The sequence below is a fragment of the Rhincodon typus genome, chromosome 20, assembly GCF_021869965.1.
Source record: "Rhincodon typus isolate 14 chromosome 20, sRhiTyp1.1, whole genome shotgun sequence".
Lineage (NCBI taxonomy): Eukaryota > Metazoa > Chordata > Chondrichthyes > Orectolobiformes > Rhincodontidae > Rhincodon > Rhincodon typus.
The window spans coordinates 4,744,039-4,772,038 of NC_063351.1; the positions used below are offsets into that span (position 1 = coordinate 4,744,039).

At 40.3% G+C, this 28,000-nt stretch overlaps 1 protein-coding gene and 1 long non-coding RNA gene across 2 annotated transcripts in view; one reads left to right on the forward strand and one right to left on the reverse strand.

The window, feature by feature from the left end:
• LOC125485578 (probable JmjC domain-containing histone demethylation protein 2C) overlaps window positions 1-28,000 on the forward strand; it is a 231,655-nt gene that overhangs the window by 291 nt on the left and 203,364 nt on the right. The gene's annotated exons all lie outside the window — the stretch shown is intronic.
• LOC125485579 lies at window positions 22,195-23,456 on the reverse strand. The gene is made up of 3 exons (XR_007264290.1): window positions 23,367-23,456; window positions 23,032-23,207; window positions 22,195-22,271 (listed from the first exon to the last, which is right to left on the reverse strand). It is a non-coding gene; the product is annotated as an uncharacterized LOC125485579 (long non-coding RNA).

Here is a 28,000-nt window from a genome sequence, read left to right on the forward strand (position 1 = left end):
CTCTCTGTGAGGGTCTGTCTGGGGATCTGACCGCCTCCATCTCTCTGAGATAACAAGGTGCAGGGCTGGATGAACACAGCAGGCCAAGCAGCATCAGAGGAGCAGGAAGGCTGACGTTTAGGGCCTAGACCCTTCTTCAGAAATGGGGGAGGGGAAGGGGATTCTGAAATAAATAGAGTGGGGGAGGCGGATAGAGGAGAGGATAGGTGGAGAGGAGACAGACCAGTCAAAGAGGCGGGGATGGAGCCAGTAAAGGTGAGTGTAGATGGGGAGTTAGGGAGGGGATAGGTCAGTCCAGGGAAGACGGACAGGTCAAGGGGGCGGGATGAGGTTAGTAGATAGGAAATGGGGGTGGGGTTTGAGGTGGGAGGAGGGGATAGGTGGGAGGAAGGACGGACAGGTCAAGGAGGCAGGGACGAGCTGGGCTGGTTTTGGGATGCGGTAGGGGGAGGGGAGATTTTGAAGCTTGAGAAGTCCACATTGATACCATCTCTCTGAGGGTCTGTCAGTCTGTCTCCCTGTCTGTCTGGGGATCTGACCGCCTCCATCCCTCTGAGGGTCTGTCTGGGGATCTGACCGCCTCCATCTCTCTGAGGGCCTGTCTGTGAGGGTCTGTGTGGGGCTCTGGCTGCCTCCGCGTCTGTGTGGGGATCTCGCTGTCGGTCTGTCTCTGAGGGTCTGTGTGGGAATCTGAGGTCTCGATGTCTGAGTGGGGGTCTGGCAATCTGTCTGCCTTGATGTCTATATGTTGGGGGAGACCTGGCTGTCTCGACACCTCTGTGTGTGTGTGTGTGTGTGTGTCTGTTTATGTATCTGTGTGGGAAACTATCTCCTGATTGTGGATGCATGTCGAGAGTGTGTCTTGTGTGTTCCTGCCTTAGTCTATCTGGGTCTCTGACAGTCTTCCTTTGTATCTGTGTTTCTGACTGTCCATGTCTATCTGTCAACGACTCTGTGTATCTCTATGTCTATCTTGTGTGCATCAGCCACTCTCGCAACGTGGACCTCACAGCTTTGCAGCTGCCTTGAGATTCTGTCCAAACACTTAGTTTCCTGTGTGTGTGTTTTTGTTAAGTGCCAAGACCTGGTTTGGAACTTATTACTTGCAATTAACATGCAATCATTGCATCAATTCTGATTGCAGCGCGAGCAACCCTCCCCGCCCCCCCTGCCCCGGAAGAAACTACGTGTGGGGTTATTTAAATGCAAGATTATTCGTTACGTTCTCGTCCTCGAGAGCGAGAGCAAATGCCGTTAGGTTGGAAGTACATGTAGTAATTACAGTGTGAGCGTGGCACGATCGTGATGTTTTGTAATACTCGTACTTACATATGTTTGGCGTCGCGACACTGGTGTTATCCGAGAATAAATAACAGGGCATTTGTCCTGGAGCTATTTCTGGGGCTGCGCCTTCTTGTGATTATGTTGCTGCTGGTTTGGCGTAGACTTGACCGTTCTTACAACCCCCCCATACTATTCATGGCTGCTGGGACGCATAGCTTTTGTGCCCATTGAATAATTCAGAAACCATATTTTCTTCGTTTTGTTCGAAAAAAAGTCCATATTGTGTTCAACAAATTTTGACGAAATGAGGACAAAGATAGCGAAAATACAAGTTCCGTGGGACCACAGTTAGATTTGGTAACGCATTATGACCAGAAACACTTTTTTTTTATCAAAACCATGTGCTGTGTAAAAAGTAACTTTCAATCGTAGTAAACATGGACACAATTCTTTGTGTCAACAATATAAACTTCACACTCTTGACAGTAGGCTCCAGTTTTCAAGAACTCTCATATATCTCTGGACGTTTGAAGGTGCCGGTGCTAGTTTGTCTTGTCACCATTAGTTGATATTGTAGAAATAAATATCAAAGTATAATTCCTCTGACAGGTATTAAACATCTATTTGGATGATTTCAACGTGAAAGGAAAACCAAATGTTTCATAATAACGTGGATTTTGCAAGATTGCTTCATGCTTAATTAACTTGATAAAATTTATTGAAAAGGTAATGGGAAGAGCAAAGGGTAATATAGATATCATGTATTTGGAGCTTCAGTAAGCCTCTTGACAAGGTATTGCATTCAGGATTGGGATAAAATCTGGAGAACATAGTTGAGTGGCTAAGAAATTTGCTGAAGAATAGATAAGTAATAGGTTTGAAATGTCATTCAAATTGGAAGAGGGTGAAGACAGGCCTTAGTTCGACAAGGATCAATGTTTGGACTATTGTTCATAATTTCTTTTTTGAGGTAGGAATAAGTAACTGGATATCAAAATCTGAAGATGATATTACGGCGCAGGAGCATAGCGAACACAATCAAAAATTTCTAAAACGGGAAGTTAAGTGGCTAATGAATTCTAGATAAATTTAACTTGGCTAAGTGAGAGGTAATTGATTGTTGGGAAGAAAAATAATTGTAGAATAAGAAACTGTAAGGAGTAAAAAAGTAAAGGAATATTGGAGAACAGATGATCAAATAATTAACATCATTGTAGTCAGTTTTCCAAGTTAAAACGCTAGCAAGGTTGGATTTATTTCCAGGTACGTAGAACTCCGAAGTGGTGAAATTCTGTTAAACTTTATAGGACTCTGGTTTGGATATGCTTGGGATTTTTCTGGTGTCTGTACCATAAGAACACTGCAGAAAAGACAAAACAAGATTTTCAGGGATGGTAGAACTCTGATATTATGGCTGTGGGGACAACAAAATGGGCTTTGTGTTTGAAAAGATGCAAGTGAGGTCTTTAAAATTTTGATTGGGTAGGTAAGAAGAGAATGTGAGCGAATCTGAAGCTAGGGTTCAAATTGGCTCATACCTGAAAGATTGTTACTAAACGAAATCTAGCAGGACAATGGCAAAATTCATTGTTCAAGGTGTAGACCGTGGAGTGTGCAAACTCGGGAAGTGGTAAAGCAAAGAAGATTTTTTTCAAAAGGAGAATAGAGAAGTTGATGAAGGGAAAGGGGACAAAAATTGGCAAGTGAACAGGATGAGATTTGTGTAGGGTATAAACACTGTCACACTAGTTGGGCTGAATAGTTAATGTTGTATATCTGATGTAATGCAAGCTGTGCTAAACAAAATCAAACAGAACAATGAAATGTTTATTAAGTTGTCTGTGTAAGATTTTCAAATTGATTTTAATGTAGTTCATTCTATTGATATAATAGTGTTGCGAGTGAGCATCAGAGTAGAGTCTTCCTGTTTGTGGTAGTGGTGAAGGATTAGTTTGCAAGAATGTCTGACATTCAGGCATAATATGGCCATTGCTGGGACTTCACTGAATCAAAAAAATTCTTTTTAAGGGAATAGTTTTAAAATTTCTTTGCAACGTTTGTGAAAAATCTGAGGTTATTTTGTTTGAGGTAACAGTTGTGACTGAATTTGGAAGCTGTATTTCTGACTGGTTGCTAATTCAACTCCATTTGAGGAAGAATGCAGATTAATTAAGGAAATGCAGCATAGATTTCCTAAGGGAAAATTGTGTCAAACTAACTTGGTGGAGCTTTTTGCAGAGGTAACATGTTGATGAGGGCAATGCTATTGATGTAATGTCCATGGCCTTTCAAAGAGACATTTGATACAGTGCACAACAATCTGTGAACAAAATACACCTCATGGAATCAAAGGGATAGTAGTAGCTTTGATGTGAACTTGGCCAGACAGAAAGCAATAGAACCACGTAAGAGATGTCCTTTGGGGAGGTGCAAGATTTGTCATGCAGTTCCCAAAGGGTCAGCATTGGGATCGTTGCTTTTCTGATGTATATTAATGATGTGGACCATGATATATTAGGCATACTTTCAAAAGTTTTGTATGATTTGAAACTTGGGAGTATTGTAAACTGCAAGGGTGGTGTAGAGCTTCAAAAAGGCAAAGACAAGTTGGTAGAATGACAGGTGGCAGATGAAGCTCAATGCAGAAAAATATAAGGTGATTCATTTTGGTAGAAAAAACATAAAGACAACACAAAAGGTACAACTCTAAAGGGTTTTTAGGAACTGAGGGCCTAGGTGTGCATACATAACTGAAAATGGCAGGTCAGATTGGCAGTGCAGTTGATTCAGAATTCAGTATCCTAGTCTTTATTAGTATGGGTATGGAGTACACATGCAAGGAAGTTATCATGCAATTGGATATAACACTAGCTTGGTACAGCTGGAGTATTGTGTCTATTTCTGGGTGTGCATTTCAGCAAGATTGTGAGTATATTGGAGAGAGTGTAGAAATGACAATGGTTTTAGGGTTGAAGAACTTGAGTCACAAAAATAGATTAAAGAAGTTGTTGCTGATTACTTTGAAGAAGAGAAGATTGAGAGGATCTGATCGATGTGCACTATTCAGTGCTGTGCAATGTCTACACAGTTGATGGGGAGAAACTGTTCCAACTTATGAATGGATTAAGAATTAGAGGACACAGATTCCATGTAGTCGGCAAAAGAAGCAAAAATGATGAGGAGAAATCTTTTCAAGCAATGATTGATTAAGATCTGCAATGTACTGCCTGAGAGTGTGGCTGAGCAATGTTCAGTGGAGGCATTAAAATGGAATTGGACTGTAATGTATAAAGGAACAATGTGCATGGTTTTGGCTAGAAAGCAAGAAAATGGCTTTGAGAGCTAGAGCAGACAGGATTGATTGACTGACCACCTGTACTGTAACAATTTCTGATTGTGTGTGTGTTTTCATATTATGAAATGGGCTGTATTATACAACCTTCAGTTGCCTGTTCATTTTGTTGGTTTTAGTGAGGTTGATAATGAAGAGGGGATATATCAGACATTTGATGAAGTTAAGAGTAAATTTTTATTTGTATTTTTAATGGTGATATTATGTTTGTAGACATCAGAAATTATACAAGTACATTTAACTTCTGCTTCTAAATGGCTGAGCATTGAACAGCTTCCAACACATACTAATTAAATATTGGTCAAGATTCTTGTAGTATTCCAGTTGTGTAAACTCTTTCTCGATTTAATTAAAATAATGGATGACTTTGTTTCATTACTGTGTCTTAGACTATTCCCAAGACCTCATGAGTTTTACCTGAGAATGTTGAAAGAAATAAGGGAAGAAATTGTAGGTAGTTGATCGTAAATTTTGAAAGTTGTCTCATTTCAAAAAGTTGGCTCAAGATGGAAAAATTGCAATTGTCACTTAATTGTTTAGCAAAGCATAAGCATGGATTTGAGAAGGTCATGTCATCTAGGATAATATGCATGGTTTAGAGAGGAGTGTCTCTGGGTACCTTTTTATATTGACTTAAAAAATTCTCATGTTTGCGGAAGGAGCATACCATAAGCATGATTCTACATTTTACGGTGGCAGGAAGCAGTTGCCTGGCTCCGAATTGAAGCAAGGTTAGGACGTTGCCAGCTTGGGTTAGGATTTGAGGTTTGGAGTACTGATGAGTAGAACATGGGAGAAACCTTTCAACTTAACATTTAAGATTTAAATCAAACTTGGCCATGGTGCAACCTAAATAATTGGATATTTGGAGAAAGCTTGCGAGTTAAACAACGTCATGTAGCAATGATAGTGATGAAGGCAAAAACCAATTTTAAATTTAAAAGAAATTCAAAATGCTAGACCCAGGTGTTACAGCTAGGAACAAAGTGATGGTACACATATAATCCAATACTTTGAATGTATTTTATGCATTTTGGGAACAAATTGTTTTAGTAGGTTTTGAAACCATTTGTGACAGATAAAATTATGGTTTTTGTGGTGCAGTGCATGAGTTATGATGTACATTGTACACTAATTTTACCACAACTATTTAACATGAATCACATATCTTCTGAAAGTTTAGAGTTTGTGAAAGTCATTTTTGCTAAGTTTTCATATAGAGTAATTTGACAACCTTTAGATTTTTAAAAAAGCTCTTTTGTATTTTGAGGCATGTTTGTTGGGGCATAATGTATATCATAAGGCTATTCAAAATAACTTCACATACAAATGTGTGTTCATTGCACCCTGAAACCATTGTGAAGTTCATGCAGAAGCACGTCCAGATTGGAGTTTTGAATGAATCTGAGTGATAACAGTGGCTGCTGAAGATATAAAATTTCAAATTTTTCTTTGACTGTACTTGGAAGTTTTTGAAACACTGCCTTTCAATTGCGCTTTAGAGGAACAGATAATCAAGTTCTGAAAACTGTGTTCTGAAAGAGATTCCTTTCTACCTGCTGCATCTCCATCTGTGCACTTCCACATTCTTCTACCTTCTGTAATGATGACAGGGAGTGTGGCTAGGTGCAGTTTGATGGGTGTATTAAGCTTTCCAATACTTTGCCTATATGGCTCTAATTGTGAAAGGCTATCTGCTATGTATGTGACATTAAAACCTGATGCTGATGCAACCTTCCTTGAACTTGACAGTAAATTTAATGATACGTGATCAAAAATATGAACATTGTTTTTGTTCTCTCCTTTAACTTCTCTTTTCAACATTGCTCTTTCTTCTTAACTCTTTCTTCTTTTTTCTTCTGTCCTCCCTTTTATGTTTGTTTTCACTTTGTGTCTGCCTGTTTTTCTACTTTTTTTGCCCTCGTCTTATTCTTTCTATCATTCTCACTTGTTTATTTTATTGTCACTTTCTCAATCTCTTTATCTTTCTTCCACATCTATCTCTGCTTCTCTTTTACTGGTTATATCTTCATTTGTTTGTCTTCTCTTTCCTTGCCCTCTTTCTCTTATCCCTGTTAGTTTCCTGTGTGGGCACGTTTTGGCCTTCACTCTTCTCCATTGCCAACATCAATCTTTCCCTTCCTTTCATTATCTCTCTTCTTCCCTGGCTTTTCTGTGCTTTCACTTTCATTCCCACTTTCTGCATTTTCTGTATTTCTCATGATTTTTTGGTCATACTCATTTTCATGATTTCCTGTATTCTGAGTCTGTTGTGTTGTTTTTGCTGAATTGACCTGTCTTGAACTTTTGATCTCTTTTCTCTGTCGATTACATTTGCGCATAGTGCGCATTCTTCCTTTCTCTTGTCCACATTTTTGTGTACTTATTGTTCTTTCTTTATGTCTTGTCCAAGGTCACTGAGGCCAGTTCTATTGCCTCGAGTTCCACTTTGTCTGAAATCAGCAAATTTTGCATGAATAAGAGTTCAAATCTAGAATTTTCTGGCTTATTTACCTCATTAACAGTGCGTTCATTTTTGAGTCAGTGAGAAATCCAACCCAGGGTTTTAATGGCAGTCAGTTTTGCAGGTTTACCTAATATTTTTCTGTAGAGAATGAGAAGTGTAAAACAGTTGAATTCAGCATTTTAAGTAAACTTATTTAATCGATTTTCATCTTAAAGTGCTTTTCTGGAGTTTAGAACATTGAGTTATCGTGCAGAAGTATAACTTCTGTACTCAAAGCATCAATTCCAAAATTTAACTATTCTATGACTGAAATTGGTTTTGCCAAGATGTAACACTTTCTAAGGAAGAACCCACCATTTTGTTTAGAAATAGCCGTATTAGTGGCTGGACATTGTTAATTCTCAGCTAATTGAGCATGTTCTGTTCATTTTTTGGTTACTATTTTGTTGCATAATCAGCCAATTATTAATTTTTTCACATTAATTATTTGGTTAAATGATAGTTATTAGAGAGCATAGGTTTTCTTTCGTCAGTCCATTCATTCGGACCAATAACAAGTTTGACCTTCAACATTGCATTGATCCACAATACTGATTGTAAAAAGAAAACTTAAACTCCTCCCGCCCCCACCCTGGTTTACATTTATTGCTTTATTGATGAGGATAGCTGGCTGTTGTGGTGTCTTAAAATGATTTGAATATTGTGCACAAAGCACTGTAATACTACTTATTTTTGAAGTAGAGGAAATGGATTTTAATGAAATTAATTAATTATTCTTCTATTTTGACATTGTGCTTTTTAAAGTGCCACCTGTGTGTACAGGATTGTAATTTAATGTGGATGGTAGCAGCCTCTATCTTGCAATGTTAAGTACATTTTCCAATAGTTACTTTTGACTTGTGAACTCAGAGGCTAATTTTTATTTTTGAAAGACAACTCAAGCAACAGTTCTGTCTTAGTTCATATTTATTGGGATAATTTATCTTCTGTTAATAGATAAAGAAGAGGTACTTTTTAAGCTAAGAGTGAAAAAGGATCTATTCTCCAAGCACGAGTATAGTTTTGAGATAAAACATTGAAAATAAAAATAGAAGCTGGAAAACCTCAGCAAGTCTGGTAGCATCTGAGGAGAGAAAATCAGATTCTTTAGAACTCCTGTTCTGAAGAAGGATCCCTGGACTTGAAACTCTGATTTCTCTCTACAGATGCAGCCAGACATGGTGAGATTTTCCAGCAACTTCTGGTCTTGTGTCTGATTTCCAGCATCCACCATTCTTTCGGTTTTTTACATTGAAAAACACTTGCAAATGTTTAAATTTGTCAGTTTAGTGTGATTAATCTTTAAAATAATATATCTAATTTGTAAATAAAACCAGGTTTCTTGTAGGAAATATACTTTATACAAGATATATTATGCTGCTTTCATTTTTTGCTAATTGTTGAAATATTACAGAGATACTGTTACTTTAAATGTTCGACATAAAACCAAGACAAGGTTAGATTGATTCTAGAAATTCACCAGATCCCCAGACTTCATGTCTGCACCCACTGATTGTACTTCAGTACTGTAAAGTCTTGATTAAGTGAAAACAGCTGGTTTATATTTGTGTTCAGTGCACAATTGCATGCTTTAGCAGGTAAAGTAAATTCTTTTGGAACATGAAATTTGAATCCAGTGGGACACAAAAAAATGTACAATTTGTAGAAAGCCATGACAGTTTCTACTGTCAGGGACTTGAAGCTGACATGGTGGCCAAGATTTGGAAATTGCAGACTTGAAACAAAGAAGGTATTATAGTGTCTGTCCTATTCTCCGATATTCCATAGTATTTCACAGTACAGTACTTTTGAAATATGTTCACAGCTGTAACAAAAGAAAGGTACAGCAGCAAATTTGCACAGAGAAAAGTTCCGCAAAAAGTGATTAGATGAATAAGCAGATAATCTATCTCCGTGCTGTACGAGGGTAAATGACGTGCAGATCGACAGGAGAATGCCATTTCAAGTCTCTGCATCACGTCATTGGATCTTTTACATCCTTCTGAGAGGGCTTATCAGAAAGATGGCAATGCTGTCAGGATTAAATTGATGTCAACTGAAAGCTTTGAAGTAATATTTGAACTTATGAATTTCTGACTTAGATGTGGGAGAGCCACAACTAAGTTAAGAATAGAACTTTATGGTCCAAATTGAAATATTTGCATGTTTGAAATTACGTTTGCTGAATGCTCGGAGAAGTTTCAGATTGTTAAAACTGACCAAAATTCTAAATACTTAAATGCGCTGCATTTAATCTGGGAACATTTAGAAAATTACTTGGACATTTGTGGCTAACCAGTCATACTACCAAACAAAAATAAAACACCAAAAAGAAGCTTGCACAAATTCAAAGGTTTAAGCTCAAACATGAAATCTAAAATCTATAAGCTCAAATTGGTTAAGCAAATGTAAATAGAATGCTACAGCAGAGGATATGATCACTTACCCATCACGTGTGCGCGGTGGCTCGTTGATAGAGCTGTTCAACGTGTCCCGCTTCCCTGTTCTCTGTACCATCCTGCAGATTTTTTTTTTCCTTCAAATATTTATCCCATTCCATTTTGCAAGTTATGAGTAAACATTCTTCCACCACCCTTTTAGACATTGCCTTCCATGAAGGGTCTAGGCCTGAAACGTCAGCTTTCCTGCTCCTCTGATGCTGCTTGGCCTGCTGTGTTCATCCAGCTCTACACCTTGTTATCTCAGATTCTCCGGCTTCGGCAGCTCCTATTATCTCTGCAACAGCTGACTGTTTGTTTGTTTTTAAAAATGATTTTCTTCTGCCTTTATTCTTGCGTTAGTCACCTTGTGCATTTTTCCTTTGGTTACTACACCTAATGCACTTGCAAGTATTATTATTAATAATGATTAGTCCTTATTTCGTCTTTATCAAAGCAATTGATTTTTGAACACCTCCATAAAATCTCCGCTATTGTAAGGAGAAGAACTCTGTCCTAGTCTCTCCCATAAGTGAATCTACATAGTACCATTCTTGAAAGTTTCTTCTATATTTTCTCAGATGTCTTGACATCTTGCCTAAAGTACAGTGGTTTGAGTTGACTACGTGATTCCTGACCAGGCCTGACCATTGTGTTATAAAGTTATGACTGTTCTCTTGCTTTTGTTCTGTTTAATTAATGCTTGGATTCTGGACATCAGTGATGAGGTGAGCTGTTGTTAAGTATTTGTATTTGCCCTTGGGGAGGTTTGTAATGAGACGTCTTCTTGAATCACTGTAGCCCATGTGTTGTGGGAACATCCACTGTTCTTTTTGGGGGACAGCTATGGAGTTTCCACATGATGAGTCTCAAGAAATGAGATAACAAGGTGTGGACCTGAATGAATACAACAGGCCAAGCAGCATAAGAGGAGCAGGAAGGCTGACGTTTTGGGCCTAGACCCTTCTTCAGAAAAAAAAACAAAACCTCTGATGCTGCTTGGACTGCTGTGTTCATCCAGCTCCACACCTTGTTATCTCAGATTCTCCAGCATCTGCAGTTCCTACTATCTCTCAAGAAATGATCCAGGTTATAGTCCAACAGATTTACTTGAAATCACAAGCTTTTGGAGAGTAGCTTGTAATTCTAGTAGTCAGGTGATGAAGGGGTCACACTTCAAAAGCTTGTGATTTCAAATAAGCCTGTTGGGCTATAGCCTGGTGTCGTGTGATTTCTGACTTTGTCCACACCAGTCCAACACCAGCATCTCCACATCAAGAAATGATCATACAGTTCCAAGTTAGGAGGATGCGTGACTTGGACTGGAATTTACAGTTGAAGGTATTCCCCACTGTCTGCTGCCCTTGTTTTCCTCATTGGTAGAGCTCGTGGTTAAGAAGGTGCAATGGTTGGAAGGTGCTGTCAAACCACCTGTGATGAGTTGCTTCATTGCATCATTTAGATAGTACGCAAAACTGCCAGTAGTGGAGGGAGTGATTCTTCAAAGTTGTGAATGTTTAGTGTTAAAGTTGCACTAATACAGGCAAGTGGAGAGTGTACAATGACATTCTTGACTTGTTTCTCACAGATGTTGGACAGGCTGCGTGGAGTCAGAAGGTGCTTTAACACATTTTTTATTTTTAACCTTTTATTATACTGTAGCTGTACTAGTTGTCTGGTTTTTCCAGTTTGCTTTCTGGTCGGAGGCTATCTCCTAGGTATCGATACAATGGATTTGTGTCATGGAATGTCAAAGGAAGTATTTAGACTGTCTTTGTCTTTGTTTAGAGATGGACATTTGCCTGGTGCTTGTGATGTGCAAATGTTACTTATCACTTAATAGCACAAACCTAAATGCTAGACTTGTTGACATAGATAGAGGCTGCTCCACTCTCTGAGGAAAACCAAAAGAACTGCAGATGCTGTACATCTGAAACAAAAACAGAAGTTGCTGGAAAAGCTCAGCGCGTCTGCCAGCATCAATGAAGAGAAATCAGAGTTGACATTTCGGGTCAGGTGACCCTTAGAACATAGAAGGGCCTGAGGAAGGGTCACTGGACCCGAAATGTTAATTGATTTCTCTTCACAGATGCTGCCAGACTTTCGAAGCTTTTCCAGCAACTTCGGTTTCTGTTTCACTATCTGAGAAGATATGAATGGTACTGAGCACCGCGTATTTATCAATGAACCGTCTCACCTCTGATCTTCTGGTGAAGGGAAGATAATTGAAGCAGCTGAAGATGGTGGTAACTAGGACTTTGCCAGCAATGTTTCGGGGCTCTTATTGTACAGTGGAAGTATCCCTACCTGTAAGTCAGGAAGTCTGGGTTCAAGTCTGACCTGTTCCAAGAGGCAAGTCATAAATATACATTACCCACTTGCCAGCTATGCTTGACCTCTTTTCTGACTTTGAGGGCTCTTGAGGTGCAGTGGTCACCTCCCTATCTCTGGATCACATATAGACACCACTTCAAGGACTTTGGGAAGAACCATCCATGCTGTCTGAGACAGATTCTGCACATCATCTGGGAGGACAGATGTGCTGACGTCTGAACTCTTGAAGGAACGAATAGGGCCAGCAAGAGGCCATGATCATCTGAAACTGTCTCCACTGGCTGGGCATTTGCTTAAGATATTTTGAATGCCAAAGAAATCATCATCACAAAGCTCAAGGAAGGCACTAAAATGAGAGAAGGGTGAAGGAAATGCTTCAAAGACCCTCTGGAGGCTTTCCTCAAGAAATGCAACATAGGTGTTAACATATGAGCGATTCTTGTTCAGAAGAAACTGACTTCGAGGAACCTCCTGTATGAAGGGACACTTTTTTGAGAACACCCTCAGCAAGAGGATGTCTGGAAATGGAATTGGAGAAAGGAATGCCAATGATCACTGGGCAAAGAACCAACTCCACTTCCTGGAAATACCTGCTAAATATTTGGTTGGAGATGCAGCTTGAGGATTGGGCTCATCAGCCATGCAAAAACCTACAAAGTCCATGACCAGTGACGTAGAATTTCTTAGTTAGGCAATCATACTCATTAGCAAGTGATTGCTGATGATGACCTGTGGAATTCAGCTCATTTGTCCATACTTAGATTAAGGCTCCAATGAGGTCAGGTGGTAAGTGGTTCTGTGGAACCAAAAATGAGCATCAGTACGCACAATCTGCTCTTTGTCTCCATTATTAAAACCGAAGATTGAAATGTTTTATAAATTGCATCTCAGTTTTTGCCCTGTTCTTGCATGTACACACCAGGTCTGTTGCATCACCTAGAAAATTGTACCATCTATTTTGTACTGCCTTTCCTTACTATTGCTGTGAAATGTATCATTTCAAACATGTGTTAAATTTAATCTGTCATTAGTTTATTCTTTACTGCAGTCTGTTGTTCTTGTTTATTAAATTTTGTTTTGTTTTAATACCCATGTCCACATCATTTATGATTTAATTCACGGGATATGCTGATCATTGTACAATTGAATGGTTTACTGAGTCACTTCAGAGGATAAAATTAAGACATACTATCTCTGGCTCATTCAAGAAGTTCAAAATGGTACAAAATTGAATGAAATGTATGCTATTCTGTGAAGATTCATAGCAGAATGTGAAAAAAAAATTAGATTGAGGGGAAAAATTAAATACAGGAGAAAGCAAGTGAGAAATTTAGAAAGGGATAGTAAGTTTGTGAAGATATTTAAAAAGGGTGAGAGGACCTAAGTGAACATTGGTCCTGTAAAAGAGTGTCTGGGAAATTAGTAATGCAAAATAAGGGATTGGCATATAAATGCAACAGATAGTTTGTGTCTATCTTCACTTTGTTTTTTCCAAATATCATTCAAGAAATAATTGTAAATTAAGAGGTGAAAGGGAAGGGGGAAATTTAGATTTAAAAAAAAAGTGCAATCCCCAGGGAAAAGGTATTGAGAAAGTTATTGAAACTGTTTATCGTACAACTTGGTAACAAAATAGAAGACATCAGGAATTAAGTTATGATTATTTATTTCACGCATACACAGGGAGAGTTGGCTTGATCCCAGTGAAGTGTAAAATGCATTCTGGTGTGTTATACACACCTGCAAGCTTTATATAAATCATTATGACATACATATAACAATTCTCACATGTCTCTGTCCAGGCCTCTTACATTATCTGCTGTTTTCCCACAGTCTTTACAGGCATTGTCTGTTTTTCGTCCAAGACTGGCTCTGTCTCCCTGCTTGTGTAGCTCTTATATTTTTGGCCTACCTTTGTACATCTGTGGTTTCCTTTTCCTTTTATATTATGTCTGAAAATTTTACCCCTAACTAACTGAAACTAATTTAGTGCCCTCAGAACTAAAGGCTGAAGAGTTTCCATGTCCTAATGGACTTTGTCCTTGGGTCTTAAGAGAAGTGGCTGCTGAGATGGTTAGAATCACCAGCTTTGATTATGTGAAAATCCCTAGATTTGGGATAGGTCTCACCATATGTTAAAAAAAAAATGAATAAAACACCTCTGTTCAAGAAAAAGAGGGAGAATGAAAACCAGAAAATATTGGTCTTTTAGCTGAACATCTGCCGTGGGCAAATTGCTCAAATCCAGTATTGAAGAGGTTTTGGAAGGATCTCAGAAAATCTTGACACTAAGTCAGATTTGCTGTGGTTGTGTAGAAGGGAAATCATGTTTGACTATATGAGGAAAGTGGATAAAGGGGAGCCAGGAGATGTGGTGCACTTAGATTTCCAGATGACTTTTCATAAGATACCATATCAAACATTACAACACAGAACAGGAGCCTGTAGTTTAGTGGGTAACCTGCCAGCACGGATAGAGGATTGGTTAGCTGACAGAGTGCAGGCACTTGACATAAAGGGGTAATTTTTAGGTTGGCAAGATGTAAAGAATGATGTGTCACAGAAAATCAGTGCTGAGGGCTCAACTATTTATAATTTGTATCAATGACTTGGATGAAAGGATGGAATTTATGGTCACAATCTACTGATGACACAAAGATGGGAAACTAGGTTTTGAACAAGATATCATTCTATAAAAGGATATATATAGGGTAAGTGAGTGGGCAAAGTTTGGCAGATAGAGTATGTTGTGGGAAAATGTGTACTCGTCCACTTTGGCAGGAACAACAACAAAGCATATTATTCAAATTGATTGTAGAACACTGCTGTTCAAAAGGACATCCAGATCATTTTTAGACTTGTGTACCAGATATGTCCTGACACATGACACATGAATCAAGAAAGGTTAGCACACAGATACAACCAGTCATTAGGATGACTAATGGAATAATGATATTTATTACTGGAGAATGGAATATAAAAGCATGGCTGGTCTTCTGCAGTTGGACAGAGCATTGGTGAAACCACATTTGGAGTACTGTGTTTAGTTTTGGTCTCCTTGCTTAAGAAAGCAGTTAATTGCATTAGGAACAGTTCAGATGTGGCTCACTGAACTGATTTCTGGGATGAAAGAATTATTTTATGGAGGAAGATTGGGCCTGTATCCATTGATGTTTAATAGATCAGGAGGCAATATTATTGAAAGATATAAGATCTTGAGGGAACTTGACAGGGTGAATGCTTTTGGATGTTTCTCCTTGGGGGAAAAACAGGTGCTGGGGGCATGGTTTAAAGCTAATACATTTTAGACAGATGAGGATTTTCTTTCCTTTGAGGATCACGGGCCTGTGGAATTATTTTCCCCAGGGAGCAGTGGAGGTTGGATGTCTGATTATTTTTCTAGCAGGTGTAGACAGACCCTTGATTAACAAGGGAGTTCGAGGTTATTGGTATTGGTGGGAAATTGGATTTGAGGCCCCAATCAATTCTGTCATGATCTTATTAACTGCTGGAGCAGGCTCAAGTGGCAGTTTGTATTTATTTGTATTTTTATATTCATTCATTCATGTGATGTGGATGTTTGTTGGCCACATTTATTGCCCATCCCAAGTTCTGCTTAAGAAGTTGGCAGGAAGCTGCCTTCTTGAAGCATTGCAGTCTATTTGACATAGGTATATTCACAATGCTGTTACAGTGGGAATTCCAGGATTTTGACTCAGTGACACTGAAAATATAAATGTCCAAGTCAGCAAAGTGTATGGCTTGGAGGACAATTTGCAGATGGTGGTCGCATATATTTGCTGCCTTTGTCTTTCTGGTAGTAGTTATGCGTTCAGAACTTGCTGTTTATGGAACGTGTATAAATTTCTGCAATGCATCTTGTGGATAGTATGCCTGTTGCTACGGAGTGTCAGTGGTGAAGGGAGTGAATGTTTGTGGATGTGCTGCGAATCGGGCGGGCTGCTTTATCATGGATGGTGTCAAGTTTGGAGCTGCACTCATCCAGGCAAGTAGGGAATCTTCCTTTTGTAGATGTGTGCAGTGTTTGGGGAATCAGGAGGTGAGTTATTCACTGCAGAATTCCTAGCCTCTGACTTGCTGTTGATATGCTATCCTTCATGATACTAAAGTTATGTAGGGGGTTGCATATAAAGGAGAAGATGACTTAGGATTACATAACTATTTGTATTATTTATCTTTTTTCACAAACTTGGGAGAGAATGATGGTTTCCAAGCAGGAGCAGTGATGAGTGGGAACTTGGCTAACGTGGAATGTAACTTCATCTTTTCTCTTGTAATGTCACTTCAGTTGTCAAAAGAGCCAGCTAATTAATCTCCTCTTTACAGCAAAAGTGAACATGAATCTGGAAGATAAAGTTGTAATCTCTTATATTCCACTTCAATTTCTCCCTTTTTAGTAAATAAGTTTAATTTTGACCCCAAAATAAATTGCTTTTGAGGGAACAGTATATAAGTGACCATATGTTTTGCTTTTTTTGGGACTACAAATTGGAATAGAAGTTGCACTGCAATGTAGGTGAAAGACCAAGAGAGTTTTGGAACTTGGAAATCAAGTGCTGCACATTTTTAGCTGAGTCAGATACTGTTCCTTTTTGAACCAGTGCAGGAGATAATGTGAGGCTAAGCGGCATTGAGAGTTTTTGAGTTCAGGAATTTCTGCCTGACGACATCCCTCTGTTTAAGCTGCTGTGGTTTTGTTATAAAACTGCAAGTGCAAGAGCAGCCAGATACATACAGAACCTGCAAACCTGTCTTTGGCAAAACCCCATGTGAGCTTCTTTTCTCCTGAATACTAGTCTGTCAGGCAAGTTGGCCAACTTGGTGGTCTTACTGGTATTTAATGTATCTTGTCACAGTTTATACAATAGTGGGGCATAATTATCAGCACACTCATTGCAATTCTGCTGTAACAAAAGTTAAGATGGGAATGGTTGTTGACACAGGGAGCAGGAAGACTGGCTAGAGTGAGGAGGCCTTTGATATTTTGATATTCATCCATTGCGAGGTTTGAGTGAACTGAAGTGCAGATATCAATGGAAAGAAGCTTATACATTGGTACTGAAGATCAAATACCATCTTCAGAGGAAGTGTGTTGAAAGTTAAGAATATTTGAACGGGGTACCAAAGTTAAATTTGTCCATACTTCTATAATTTTGCATGCATTTCTTTTGAGGAGCAGTAAGGGGATGGAGGCTGCATACGGGGAAGTAAAGGAGAGGTGGGGAGAGTGGAGGACTTAACAGCCTTTAGCCTCATTAGTTTCCCCCTCTCTCATTTTTGTGATAGTGTATTTATTTCCTCTCTTCCTTCTGCCCCTCAAGTATTTAGTAATTTTGGAATGCAGTTAGTGTCTTTGACTGTGAAAGCTAGTGCAAAGTACTTATTCAATGCTTCTATTCCGTAAATACAATGTTTTGTGGCATTTTTAAAATCTGATGAGCTTCCTAAGTACTAATAAAAGCTACCAATCTCACTTCTTGTTCATTTTTCTGCTGTGGTTCAGTTGGTTGCACTCTAGCCTCCATGTCAGAGTTTCAAGTTCCCTTGTAAAGAATTGAACACAAAGGTCTTTGCTGACATTCCAGTGCCATACTGATAGAGCACAGTGCTGTCAGATGTTGTCCTTGGAATGAAACATTAAACCCAAGATCCCATTTACACTTTGGATGGAGAAGCACACGTGGTACATATTCAAGAAGGCTAAAGGAAACTATCTTTTATTACAAGAAGAATGAACATAAAAATAAGCACGTTATATTTTTATTACAGAAGGTATTGGTGATTTTCAGTTTGAATACTGCGTGCATTTTGGTTTTATTTAAAAAATGATGTAAATGTGTTGGAGACCGTTCAGAGCAGTTATACTCGACTGACACTCAAAATGAGAATGATGTCTTGTGAGGATTGATTGACAGATTGAGTTTGTTTCCACTGGAATTTAGAAAAGCAATTTAACTGTATAAGACACAATGATCTTGACAAGGTAGATGTGAAAAAGATGTTTCGGGTCCGGTGACCCTGCCTCAGAACGTTAACTCTGTTTTTTTCCTTCACAGATGCTGCCAGACCTGCTGAGCTTTTCCAGCAACTTTGTTTCTGTTCCTGATTTACAGCATCTGCAGTTCTTTCTTTTGTGTTCTGTGAAAAAGATGCCTTCTTTTGTGATTTAATCCAGAACTGTTCAGCCCTGTTTTAAAATGAGGGGTCACCCTTTTGGATGGAGTTGAGGGTAAATTTTCTCGGGGGTTTGTGAGACTTCAGAACACACTGCATCAGAAAGATGTGAAAGTAGAAAGTAAGAAAGATGTGATGTAAAATTGAATATCTTTAAGGTAGAAGTAGATAAATTTTTGTTAAGCTAAGGAATCAAAGATTATCAAGAGCTAGATGGGAATGTGGAATTTGAAATGCAAACATGGTCTTGTTGAATGATGGAGCAGCTTGAGGGGCCGAATTATTTACTTTTGCTTTTATTTGGTACATCCATGTGATCTGTGACTTTCGGCATTCTTGACATTAGCGCAGCTGATGATTTGATGAGAGAACTGTGCCACTAGAAATGATTGCAGTCAAAATCTTTACTTTCTGATGTTTTTCAAATGTTCTCATTTTAACATTTCGCAAATTTTAATAGTGAACTTCAGATAACAGCATTGAAGCAAGGTTCCACAAGTGTGGTTGTTTATTAATGTTTGCAAAGTATTGATTCCATTTGCGACTATTGAGAATATGGCTCAGTTTGTGCCTGCCTGTTCTAAGATCTGGACACCATGCAAACCTGAGCAATTAAGTAGAAAGGAATATTGTTGCTGCACAAATTTTAACGATGACCATTATGTATTGATCAAATCCCGGGTGAGTCTCAACCAGATCCTGGACAAAATTCCTCAGTTCAGAACAGTTCCAGTCAGGGATACCCCAAGTTGTCAAGCTCCCAAGTGAGGAGATAGATGAACTGACTGTCCTTTATTCACCCACCCATTTGGTTGGGTGCAACAAGGTTAATTTAGAAAGGTTTCCTTCCCTTGTAGATATGTTGCTCCCAGACCAGATACAGTTGTGCTTAAAAAAGGCACAAATTAAATCAGCTTTCCTGAGTTAACCAGAAGTGAGTTTATCAATTTCTACAGGCACAAGAAATATGAGTGCAGAACTCCTATGAGGTGAGTCCAAAAAGATGGAATGTTTTCAAAAAAAAGTACAGATCAGTCTGTAAATTGTTCGTGAAGAGCAGACATTTGAATGTTGCAGCCATTGCAGTGGAAGTTACCAGCAAGGTTGAGGTCAGTTAGGTTTGAAGATCCTTAGTTTTGAAGATAGGTTGCAATTTTGTAGTCTGATTCCTTTTGACCATTATTGAATTCCAGCATTCAGGGTGAGAGAGAATCCTTCTGTTGTCATATTTCATTTTGTCTGGCCTTTAGCACTTGGAGTTAAACTGTCTTTACCTGCAGTGCAGTGGTGATGTGGGAATCTTGGACTGTGATCTTCACAGCAGGCTGACACTTGAACCCAGGCTAGTGTGCACAACAATGTTTAGTCCCATCAGGACACACCAGTCTGAAACTGGCTTTTAAACTGTTCAAAACAATTTGGAAAGGCATCATATTGTATTTTAAAGATATTTCGAGGCAAGAATTTAAAATTTATTGGCATTTTTTTCCAACATGGCTGGATTAATATTCTCAAGCTCCCTTCCTCACACCGTTTATGGATTGCACTCATTCAAGAAAGCAGATCATCACCTTCTCAAGATGGCCTATAAATACCAGCCTTAAAATGCCACTGTCATTCCACAAATAACAAATAAAAGTCACCTTTTGGTCAACAATACATGCACCACAGAGTGATTTAAAAGCTCTTCAAAAACAACAAACTGCAGGAATTCTCTAACTCACGCATTTTAACAAGTTCAGGCGGCATTTGTTGATTAGATGAGGGACAATATGAATGTTATTTGCGTTTGTCAGAAGTACAAAACACATGTATGTTTCTGGATTCCTCATTAGATCCCAATTTCTGTTTCACACTTGCTGCATCCTCAGTTCCATGGAAGTACATCAATGAGTCCTCTGATGCTTGATCCTCAAAAAGCTTCTGCCAGTCATAGAGATCTGCAGCGCAGACAAAGGCTCTTGGGCCCATCATATCTGCGCTAATCAAAAGCAATGCCTAACTGTTCTAATACTGTTTTCCAGCACTTGGCCCTGTTGCCTTGTATGCCTTGGCATTGCAAGTGCATGTCATAAGAGTTTTTAAGTGTTGTGAGGGCTTTTGCCTTGATCACCCTTACAGGCAGTGAGATCTACATTCCTACCACTCTGGGTGAAAAAGTTTTTCCTCACAAACCCTATAAACTTTCTGCACCTTACTTTAAAACTATGTCCCCTCGTCATTGATCCCTCCATCAAGGTAAACGTTTCTTTCTGTCTACCCAATGTATGCCCCTCAGTTTTATATCATGTCCTCCTCGATCTCTTTTATGCTCTGAGGAAAACAGCAGTGGCATGGTGAATGAGTGGTTAGGGACCTGGGTTGGGTTCTACCCTTGGGCAACTGTCTGAGTGGAGTTTGCAGATTCTCCCTGTGTATGTGTGGTTTCTTCTGGGTGCTCCAGTTTCCTCCCACAGTCCAAAGATGTGCAGGATAGGTGGATTGGCTATGCTAAAAATTGCCCATAGTGTCTAGAGGCATACAGGCTAGTTGGATTAGCCATGGGAAATTTAGGGATGGGGGAATCTGGGTGGGATGCTTTTCGGAGGGGTTGGGTGGACTTAATGAGCCAAATGGCCTGTTTCCATGCTGTTAGGGATTCTACGATTTTAATTCCAGTTTGTTCAATTTTTCTTCATAACTGAGCCTCTCTACCCCAGACACGATCCTAGCAGATCTTTGCTGCACCTCTGCAGTGCTGTCACATCTTTACTATAATGTAGATTCCAGAACTGCACCCAGTTACTCCAGCTGTGGCCTAACCAACATTTTATACAGTTCCAGCATAACCTTTCTGTTCTTAAACCATAAGCCTAGACTAATGAAGGCAAGTAAGCCACACCCCTTTGTACCACTTGAACTACCTAATAGCTTAACGACTGGTGTACAAGCACAGCAAGGTCCCTCTGATCCTCAATGCTTCCCAGGGTTTTACTTGTTATTCATTTGTGGCTATGATATGAAGGTGCCAGTGTTGGAATGAGGTGGACAAGGTCAAAATCACACGACCTCAGGTAATAATCCAACAAGTTTATTTGAAATCAGAAGCCTTCGAAGTGCTGCCCCTTCATCAGGTGAAATGAAGAGAGAACCCAGGCACAAGAGTTCATAATCAGAGAGACCAAAATATCATACAAATGGTGTAAGTAGCGTGTTGACAGGCCAAACACTAGGCCTCTCCAGGTGATCCAGAGTGTCAGACTGTGTGAGTAAAGTATCAACAGCTGATTAGCAGGTGAAGGGATGACCTATAATCTGATTAATTGAAGCAGAGATAATTACAAAAAGAAAGTGGTGCTAAGGACAAACCAAATGACTAGAATAACATGCTAGGTATAAGAGTCACATGGTAGGGGTCTAACCAAAGTAACAAGTAATCCAAAACTGTACAAACTAATAAAGGTAGAGAGGTCGTAACAAGTTATCAAGGGGATGGTGTCAAAACAGGACAGTGTGATAGTGGCACCTGTAGCACAACATTAGCCTCAATTGTGAATCTTGAGTCTGTCTTCACAGGTATGGAACTTGGCTATCCATTTCTGTGCCATAGTGTATCTTGAATACCACCGTAGAGGATGCTTGCCTGTTTGTGGGCTGTGGGTGTTGCTGGCTAGCTAGAATTTATTGCTTGTCCCCCACGGTCCTGGAGAAGCTGCCTTCTTAAACTACTGCAATGCCCTTTGCGAGAATTCCAGCTTTTTGACCCAGCATAAGCAAAGGAAGGATAATATATTTCCAAGCCAGGGTGGTGGGTGGCTTGGAGGAGAACTTGCAGGTGGTGGTGTTCCCATGGATTTGCTGCCTTTGTCCTTTTAAATGGAAGTGGTCATAACTTTGTAAGGTGGTGCCTAAGGAGCATTGGTGAATTTCTGCAGTGCATCTTGTAGATAGTACACAGTGATGCTACCAAGTGTCAGTAGTGGAGGCAATTGGTTTTGTCCTGGATAGCATCAAGCTTCTTGAGTGCTGTTGGAGCTGCACTGAAATAACTGCACAGAGGCCAGTGTCCCATTACCAAATTAGCTTTATTGACTAGTGCACAGTACAGTTGCTGTGGCCAGCCAGCTCAGAGTCTGTCTTCAAGGGAGGAGGTTCTGATCTCTAGGTGATACTCCTTATTAAACTGCACAAAAAAATGCAAAACAAAAATCAAGGTTAGTCAACCAAACAACACTTGTACAAGGAAAGGGGAACAGTGAAACAAAATCAAAATCACACCGTAACTAGCTAGGAGAGAAAACTCTAGCCAGAAGTACGAGAAATCCATACAAACAACTTAAAAAAAAGAAAACAACATGTGCCGCACTGACACCCCTGGCAAACCAACAACAGCCCACCCTTACTCGCGTTCTGACTACCTCTAGGAAGGGTCACCAGACCAGAAACCTTAACTGTTTTTCCCTTCAGATGCTGCCAGACCTTCTGGGCTTTTTCAGCCACTTTGGTTTTGTGCCTCTAGGACAGCCCGATTCCATGCACCTTCCAGTTCGCAGCACATCCCTACATACTTTCCAGCACCTAGCCCACCCCTACTCGCCTTCCGACCACATCTAGGACAGCCTGTCCCTATGCCTTTTTGGCAAGGTAGCTTTCGGGACAACCTACGCACTATCCAGCTTTCGGGACAACTTCAACACAATGTTCTGAGGAAGGGTCACCAGACCCAAAACATTAACTGATTTTTTTCTTCAGACGCTGCCAGACCTGCTGAGCTTTTCCAGCAAATTTTGTTTCCAATTTACAGTTCTTTGTTTTTGTTTCGGAATAACCTACTCACCTTCAGGCTCTCGGTAAGGCCTGCTAGACAACATAACAAACCAGACATAATTGGCCAAGTCAATGCCCGAAGGCAGAGTCCATGCCCAAAGGCACCAAGTACACACCTCACAGCGTATGTAGAGATACGCAGTCCATCTTGAAACCTGGTCTGCTTGGACAAACACAGCAGGCTCCTGGAGGGCAGGCCTACACTAGAGGCTACACCCCACCTATGGAGGGCCCATCCACTGCAGAGGCTCAGCCCACTCAAAAAGGCACAGCTGACTCATGAAGGCTCAGTCTAGACATACAAAAGGTGAAAACATATGCAAAAGTAAAGTACAAATACTTAAGATTATAGTGCAAGGAGCAAGCCTTGCTACCAAGTCATCTTTGCTTCAGTTCCAGAAATAACAATGCATCAGCTGTAACCAGCCAGTTTCAAAAAGCAGTTCCCCACCAAGAATTAAAATCCAGCTGTAACCCAACCAGCCTGGAAATCAGTTCTCAAGAAGTAAAAGAAATCTACAATACTATTGGCTAGAATCAGTCCTCAACTGAGGAGATTCTAATCTCCTGGTTATATTAGTCAGCCAGGGCCTTCCTGATTGGGTTGTTAATCTGGGCCAATCAAGAACCTTGTAGTTAACAAGGTCCACCTGGTTCCAGTCACAATATGCACCCATCTAGACAAGTGGGGGCTATTTCATCACACTCGTGATTCTGAGCCTTGTGGATGGTGGACAAGCCTTGTGAAGTCATCAGGTGAGTTACTTGCTGCAGTGTTCCTAGCCTCTGACCTGCTGTTGTAACAATTGTATTTAATTGGTGAGTCCAGTTGAATTTCTGGTCAGTGGTAAGCTCTAGGATGTTGATAATGGGGGATTTAATGATGTTGACAGCATTGAATATCAAGGGTCAATGCCACTAATCATGTATTCCCTTGCCTTGTTAGTCCTGCCCAAGTGCTATGGCTTATATTTAATTCCTTTTGCCTAGACCAGCCTGTCTATATCCTCTTCCTGTCTAAGGCTGTCTTTGTCACGATATATTACCCCACCAAATGTTGTATCATTTGTGAACTTGCTGATCAACCCTTCTGTATTCAATCTAAATCACTTATACAAACCACAAACTGAAAGGGCCCCAATATGGACCCCTGTAAAACCATGAACAAAGATTTCCATTTGAAAAAAACAGCCCTCAACCCTCTGCTTCCTACCTGTCAGCCAATTGTGGATCCAATTTGCCACACTTCCTTGGATTCCATGGGCCCTTCTTGAATAATGATACCACTTTGGCTGTCTCCCAGTCCTCTGGCCAGAGTGGAATTGAAAACTTTTGCAAGTGCTATTTCCTCCCTTGCCTCACTGAGCAACCTGGGATACATTTTATTCAGCTCAGGAGATTTAAGTACTTAAATGCCTGCTGTACCACTCAGAACCTCCTCATGGTCCAGATATTTTCCAGTCAGCCTGTTTAGAGATATCATTGTGCACCTTTGGAGCAGGTGGGACTTGAACCTTGGCCTCCTGTGTCTATAGTAATTTTGTTAATTGTATCACAGACTATCTCACGAATTTTGTTACCCACATCGTCCCTCTTAGTATGAACACTGACCCAAATTATTCACTTAGTACCCAACCTACAAGCTCTTTTGATTTAGAGATAGTAGGAACTGCAGATGCTGGAGAATCTGAGACAACAAGGTGCAGAGCTGGATGAACACAGCAGGCCAAGCAGCATCATAGGAGCAAAAAGGCTGACGTTTCGGGCCTAGACCCTTCATCAGAAATCTTTTGGTTTGATTTGTTTTATTATTGTCACACATTCCTAGGTGCTTTACGTTCAGTGCAGAAAGATCATAACATACAGAGATCATAAGACGATTGAACAGAGCAAGGAATACAAAGTTACGGCTACAAAAAAGGTGTACTAAAAGCAAGATCAGTATTAGATTTGAAATTTGAGAGGTCCATTCAGAAGTCTAATAACAACGGAGAAGGAGCTGTTGGTACGTGAGTTTAAGCTTTTATATCTTCTGCCTGACTGAAGAAGTGGGAGGTTGCTTTGATGTTGGCTGCCTTTCTGAGGCAGTGAGAAGTGTAGATGGAGTCATTGGATGTAAAGTTGACTTGTGTGATGGACCGGACTGTGTTCACAACTCTTGGTGGTTGCTCACGGTCCTGGGCAGAGCAGTTGCCGAACCAAGGCATGATGCATCTAGATAGAATGCCTTCTGTGGTGCATCTGTAAAAGTTGGTGAGAGTGCCTATGGACGTGCCTAATTTCCTTAGCATCTTGAGGAAGAAGAGGCCGTATTGCACCTTCTTGACCGTTGCTCTGGCTCCACACACAAATTACCACTGTGGTCCTTAATGGGCCCTACTCTCTCCGCTGTTATCCTCTTACCCTTAATGTATGTGTAAAACAGCTTAAGATTTTCCTTCATTTTATCTGCAGTATGCCGTCATATCCCCTTTTAGCTCTTCTGTTCTCCCTTTTAAGTTCCCTGTTGCAAATTTTACACTCCTTTGGGGCTTCTGCTGTTTTGAGCTCTCAACATCTGCCATAAGCCTCCAGGGTTCACAGGATTTGATGATCCCACCCTTTTTTTCTTTATTGGAACATGTTGGCTCTGTACTCTCCATATTTCTTTCTTGAATGCATCTAGTAGTTCTAAGTCAGATTTACTTGAAAGTATCTGTTCTGAGTCCACTCTGCCAAATCAGAGCTGCTCTTATTAAAATCAGCCTTCTCCCGGTTGAGAACTTTGATTTCAGGCTCATCCTTGTCTTTTCCATAACAGTCTTGAATCTAACCAGAGTTACCATCACTGTCTGCAAAATGTACCCCTCCTAATAGTTCAACTACTTTCCTAGCTTCACCACCTACAACTAAGTCCGGTAATTTCACGCCACACCCTCCCCACCCATCCAAAATGACTGGCTTAAAAAGCTGCCCTGGATGCATTTTTAAGAATTCCACTCCCTCCGAATCTTTCACACAATGACAGTTGATGTTGAGTAAGTTGAAATCTCTTACTGTCACTACCCTATTACTTTTACACTTCCTTGAAATTTGCCCATATATTGCTTTTCCATTTCTCTCGGACTGTTAGGATGTATAACACAGTTCCACCTTTGTGATTGCTCCTTTTTCGTTTTTTAAGATCTAATAACATGCCTTCATTTGAGGACCTTTTCTTAAGATGTCATCCCTCCTTCCTGCTGTAACTGATGCCCTGATCAACATTGTGACACCACCTCCTCTTTAATGTACCCCTCTATCATGCCTGAAGATGCTACATCCTGGAATATTGAGCTGTCAATCCTGTCCCTCTTTTAACCATGTATCTGTGACAGCAATGATGTCATACACCTGTATTTTAATTTGTTCCCGAAACACATCTGCCTTAGAAACACAGAAACCTAGAAGATAGGAGCAGGAGGAGGCCATTTGGCCCTTTTGAGGATGCTCTGCCATTTTTCATGATCATGGCTGATCATCCAACCCTATTCCTTCTTTCTCCCCATAATCTTTGATCCCATTCAGCCCAAGTGCTATATCTAGCTACCTCTTGAATACATTCAATGTTTTGGCATCAACAATTTCCTGTGGTAATGAATTCCACAGGCTCACCACTGTTTGGGTGAAGAAATGTCTTCTCATCTCCATCCTAAATGGCCTACCCCAATTCCTTTGACTGTGACCCCTGGTTCTGCTTACACCGACCATCAGGAACAATCTCCCTGCGTCTACCCTGTCCAGTCCTGTTAGAATTTTGTAAGTCTCTGAGATCCACCCTCATTTGTCTGAACTCCAGCGAAAATAATCCTAACTGAGCCAATCTTGCCTCATACATCAGTCCTGCCATCCCTGGAATCGGTCTGGTAAACCTTTGTTGCAGTCCCTTGAGAGAAAGAGCATCCTTCCTCAGAAGTATAGGGAGTTAGGTAAGAAGTTAAAAAGCAGGACCCCAAGGGTAGTGATCTCTGGATTATGCCCACTGCCACGCACCAGTGAGGGTAGAAATAGAAAGATAGACCAGATGAATGCCTGGCTGAAGAACTGGTGTAGAGGGCAGGGTTTTCAGTTCTTGGATTATTGGAATTTCTTCTGGGCTAGAGGTGACCTCTACAAGAGGGACAGGTTGCACTTGAACCAGAGGGGGTTCAGTATCCTCATGGGGAGATTTGCTAATGTTACCTGGGAGGGTTTAAACTAGTTTGGCAGGTGGTTGGGGTTCTGAATAAGAGAGGTCCATCGAAAAGTCAGGGGGAAATACATTAGCTATCACAAACAAGTTTATTGTTCAGGATAGCCAGGGGCTATGTTTCTCCAGCTCCATGCTATGTTGTCTCTGACTCCAGCATCTGCAGTTCTTGCTATCTCTGGTTTAAAGTGCATTTATTTTTAATGCACAAGGCCTGACTGGTAAGGCAGATGAGCTCAGAGCATGGATTGGTTCTGGGGACTGGGATAATATAGCTATAATGGAAACGTGGCTAGAGAAGGGCAAGGACTGGCAGCTCAATGTTACAGGATACAGAAGCTACAGGCATGACAGAAGTACAATTAAGGGAGGACATAACAACAGTGCTTAGAGAGGTCTTAAGGGGTAATCAAATGAGACCATATGGCTAGAACTTAGAAACAAGAAGAGAATGGTCACTTTGTTGGGACTGTATTATAGACCCTCAAATAGCCAGCGGGTACTAGAGGAGCAGATGTGTGGAGAAATTGCAGATGCCTTTTGGAATAATAGAGTAGTATTGGTGGAGATTTTAATTTCCCCTGTATTGACTGGGCCACCCAGAGTGTAAAAGGCCTGGACGGGGTGGAATTTGTCAAATGTGTCCAAGAAAGTTTTGCTAAATCAATATGTAGAGGGCCCTCCTTGGACCTCCTCTTAGTAACAAGGTCGGGCAAGTGACTGAAGTGTCAGTCAGAGACCACTTTAGGTCCAGTGACCATAACTCCTTTAGTTTTAACATAGTAATGGAAAAAGATAGGACAGGTCCACAGGTTAAGGTGCTGCACTGGAGCAGGGCCAATTTTGGAGCCCTTAGGCAGGATCTAGCAGAGGACAGG